The sequence below is a fragment of the Hippoglossus stenolepis genome, chromosome 8 (genome assembly GCF_022539355.2).
Source record: "Hippoglossus stenolepis isolate QCI-W04-F060 chromosome 8, HSTE1.2, whole genome shotgun sequence".
In the NCBI taxonomy this organism is placed as follows: domain Eukaryota; kingdom Metazoa; phylum Chordata; class Actinopteri; order Pleuronectiformes; family Pleuronectidae; genus Hippoglossus; species Hippoglossus stenolepis.
In genome coordinates, this window is record NC_061490.1 from 25,076,330 (window position 1) to 25,081,100 (window position 4,771).

A 4,771-nucleotide genomic window follows, 5' to 3' on the forward strand; every position below is an offset into this window, starting at 1 on the left:
CCGTGTGGGTCCAAGGCCGGTGAGCGGAGGTAGCCTCAGGTTTGTCATGATTTAAATAAACCGGGAGACTCAAGGGAAAGAACAAAGCTAAAGGCCAGAATAGAATATTTTGACATTTCCACACATTTCGCCACCTTGAATGCAAAGTGGTTCTGTTCGCTGGAATATTTTAGTCAATCTTGTGGACTTAAAGCGAGAGATTACTGCCGTGGAGGTGTAATTCTGCAAACCAGCACCCTGAACTAAGCCAGTCTGATCCGGTGTCACAGACAGGAGGACAATTAACGCACAGCGGCAGCGACAGAGAACATGGCCTTCATTCTATGTATAGTTCATTAAACAACACTTAGGACGGGCTTATTAGTCTGCAGCTCGCACACATGAGAGGAGACTGAGTAATTGAGCTCAGGACAAGAGGAAAGAAAAGAAGTTTCTCTTCACGTGTAACTTGAAGTCCGAACCCGGGGGTCGGGGCCCTTCAGAGGGGCCCTTCAGAGGGGCCCTCAGTGATTAATGGCCCGAGCGGAGAAGGAAAAACAGTGAACTGCTTCACAAATTCGTCTTCGTTTGTTCGGGACTGTTCTTCTTTCTTTGCCGTTTTCTTTTAAATTACTTTTTCCACTTAAGGCCTCGAACAAACATTCCAAAGAAACAGGGGAGAGAAGTTTAGAGGTGAGTCTACAACCTGTGATGAGCAGGAATAAATAAACACTTCTTCTCTTCGGGGCTCATGATGTCAGACGCTTTTCGTCTTATAGTCTTAAAAGTTAAAACTCTGTAGTAGAAATTATCTCTGTTCACACTAACACACCTGAAAACATGTGAACGTTCACGTGTGTGTCGGTGTAAACAGGAAGTAGATTGTTTATATGTCTGTATGAAATTAACAAAACTAAAAGTTAAATCTTACATTTTAATATATACTATGTTTTGTGGCGAGTTGTTTACATATCATCCGAACACACAATATCTGGCTCCAGAGCATCTGAGTTTACACAACATAAAGTCTTTTAAATGAAATGATAAAACACCCAGAGAACGACATTACTACTGTTTAAATCACTTTGTCTCATTTTATAATTTAACTCTGTCTATGTTTTGCTGTTATTTATCAAACGTTAAAGTTTTTATTCTGCAAACTGAAGAGAGATCGTTGTGAGAACAACAACAATAAAGATCTAATCTAATCTAAAAATAAATACACGTTTTCAAAGATATAATCTCTGAAACTATAATAGATTTGTTAAATGTTAGTAAATTAATGAGTCATGATGTAAAATATTTGTAGAAAAGATAAATCATGATTTCTGCTTTAGGCGTCTTTTCCCCCTTCCGACTCTTTATGAATCTTTTCCAGTTGTTTCTATTTGTTTACGGTATAAAAAAGCTATATTTACTAAATCAGGTAAAAGAAGCACAAAAGTCAACCTCTCATCTGATCTCTGTCGTCTGTTTGTTGTCGTTAGACGGGAGGTTTTTTTTGTGTTGTGAGGAAATGTGACGTGAAGAAGAGAGGAGGGTGCTGGTGTTTTTGTTGGCGAGGAAGAGGAGAAGAAGGTGTAGCAGCAGGAGGAGGAGGAGGAGGAGGAGGAGGAGGAGGAGGAGGATGTGATGAAGGGGGTCACACATATAAATAAACATGGCTGCCTAGTCGAGGTGTTGACGTGTCCTGACAAAGTTAAACTCCACACAAAGCTTTGTATTATTTGGCCCCTCGCTCGTTAATAGTTAATTCTCCTGAACGTGACCTCAGGCGCTTCGACAGGTGCGTTCCCCCGTCGTTCTTCAGTGTGACAGTGTCTCAAAGTCTAAAAATACTCAGGCAGACATGATGAACACGTCTTTATGTGTGGAAAGTCACCGTGGGGGGTTCTCGATGCTGCAGTAAGACGTTCCCCGAGTATCTAGATAAAAATCCTCTCTCTCTCTCTCTCGCTGCACCACAGCGATGACGATCTTCCCCTGGAACCTCAGAGCCGCTCGGTGCCGTGTGCACCACAGGCACCGGAATTTTAAACAGGTGATTAAAGCCATGTTTTTTTTTTCATCAGATTTATAAAGTTGTACTTGTAGTTTTTTTTCTTTCTTTCTCCAGGTACATTATTTTAATCTGCCAACTCTCACGCAGGATTTATATTAAAAAGTGTGAACACGTAGGTATTACGGTGTGTGTGAGTGACACCGTCGCTCCCCGCAGGCGCCACGGAGACAGACGGGAGAGACGCGATAACAAACTTCTCCTCAGTCGGAGGAAACTCGGAGGAAGCTGCCGGCTGATTGGCGGAGTCCGGGCAGCAGCGGTGATCTTACCATGAACAGCAGCTTTAAAGAAACTGATTCTCACTTTTCTACACATCTAAAGGTTTTTTGTGCTTTTCGCAGTTGTTCCCGATAAAAAAAATTGTAAGTTCTAATTATTTTTAATTCAATAACCACTGAATCTTTCTTATGAAAATATGAATTCTTGCTTCTTTTCAACAAGTAAAAGTTGAGTAAGTCTTGTTGCTGCAAAACTTTTCTTCTTAAACTTCATTTCATTTAATTTCTCCACATACTGAATCCAGGGTCCGAAGACGTTCATGTTGAAGTTAAACTTCATGTGAGATAAAGAGTAAATTTCCTAAATAGAAAACACATCAAATATATAAAGAACTTGAATCAAGAATTATTTTTTTAAAGGTAAAATACAAACATGAATTCACGTCTGTTCTGCTTTGTTTATTGTGTAAAATAAAAGATTAACGCAGATGCCAATATGTTTGTTTACGTGTCCGAACTTCACATTCCTACATTCACAGACGAGTCCGTGTCACTTCTGCTGTCGGAGCTCCAGACGTCTGTTGTTGTGAACGTGTCCCGAATCCCAAACAAAGAGCGACTTGCTGACGCAGCTTCAGATCTGCGCTCGTCAACCCGCTGAAGGAAACCCGGCGACTGAGTGGACGAGCTAACGAGCTGCAGATGCTCTTTGCTGTCTCATCAAACTGCCAAAGCAGCGGCCCGGCCTCGGCTCACTCTCCACACACTGATAACGACTGAACAGCCACTGCTTCTTAATTAGAGGCTGTAAAGTTTGAGATGTGGGGGAGGACATTAAAAATGTCACGGTCGGGGTCTGGAGTGTTTTCCTGGCCGGGGCCACGACGGTTCTGTGAGTCACTTCACCGAGTTTTCAAGTGACGCAGCGACCTGGAGAGTCGGACGCCCTTGACCGCGATTATTCTGCTGCGGAGCCGCCGACACGATTTTCTCGTTAACTTGTGTTGTGTTGAAAAACGAGCGGCCGTTAGTTCTGAGGTTCATTAACATAAATTACATGACTTAGTTCTGCTGGATCACAAAGTCAGAGACAAAACGACTTTTAGAAACTAGAGTTCAGCTCCAGAGACTCAATCCAATTTGATTTTACATGTTTTGAAGACAAGTTTGATATATAAAAATGTAAAATATATTTATTAAAGTTCTTTATATATGAGAAGCCATGTTTTTTTATGATTCCTCTGCAGATTCAATTTATCACATCATTTTTAATTTGTAAAACAAGTGTTTCATGTCTGAATTTTCAAATTCGTCACGATTATAGACTTTATATAAAGATGGATGATATGACAGCATCTCTATCGCCCCCCGGTGGCTGGCTGCGCTATAACCCCCTACCTCCTCCATGTTAGTGGAAGAGACATTATCCCAAATTAAAAAATGATGTCAGCTGCACCTCAAATTAGATTTTCTCTTTCTGTTTCTGTCATTTTGTTTCTGTCATTTTGCAGCCGACATTTGTCTGGCTCGTTAGGTTTTAATTATTTATTTGATGATATAAAAGCATCAGTGAGGTGGAGACGTGTCGTCAATCGTTCAACCAACTCTGCTTCAGTGAGTCGGACAAATATTTCAATACAAAATTAGCTGAAACTGCATTTTAAAGCTGTGAGAGGATAAAGCAAATCACCGGGGATCAGATGGAAACTACCCATCAAACACGCAGGTTCCTCAGCTCGTTGTGGAGACACACTCTGAAGTCGTTCCTACTCTGACACAGTTGCTGCCCGTTGGCTCTTTGTGGCAGTAAAGTCAGGCCGATCAGTTCAGCGAAAACTTTTCTGTGCCTCATTGCACTCAAGGAGCTTATCCCCTGCTGCGAGCCAGCCACAAGATCTGCTCTCTAATAACAGCAGCGGTGACGCAGCACACAGGCTTGATTCCCGAGCGGCAAATCAGCGTGACAGCTACTTTAAGCCGCACATCGGCGCTTCAGGCCTCCCTCTGTCGCTGCCGATGCCGTCCCCTGTCGCCGGGCGCGAGCGTGTGTGGCGAGAATTAAGATTTTGCAAAGTGCTGTATTACACGACGCGACTGAACCACCCGGACTGACTGAGAGATGGTGACGGAGACGGTGGAGGGAGTGTCGGGCTGAATTCATGACCGTGTCACAGGAGCTCATAACAAGGTCAGATGAGATCAAACTTCGCCACCATAGAATGTAAATAAAGACGAGGACACGTCTCCACTTCCTCCACAACTGAAGCCAAAATGTGCCGGAAAGTAAAGCTGCCATCTTGAGAACGATGACGACATGTGGAGCCAGCGATTAGAGAAAGATTTACGCACTCGATCAGTCGTGAGTCAGTCTCAGCTGTCAATCAGGAAGTTTCGCCCTATTTTTTAAATCAACAAATAACTAATTCAAACCAAACTTATCAGAAACATGAACACTTGAACGTATCAGTGTGATAAGAACTACCTAAAATAACAGAAACCATCTTTCTAATGT

At 42.5% G+C, this 4,771-nt stretch overlaps 1 long non-coding RNA gene across 1 annotated transcript; it reads left to right on the forward strand.

Moving 5' to 3' along the window:
• The first annotated feature begins 489 nt into the window (after positions 1 to 489).
• LOC118114120 lies at positions 490 to 2,716 on the forward strand. Its single transcript, XR_004697425.2, has 3 exons — positions 490 to 672; positions 1,947 to 2,020; positions 2,198 to 2,716. It is a non-coding gene; the product is annotated as an uncharacterized LOC118114120 (long non-coding RNA).
• Positions 2,717 to 4,771: the final 2,055 nt, after the last annotated feature.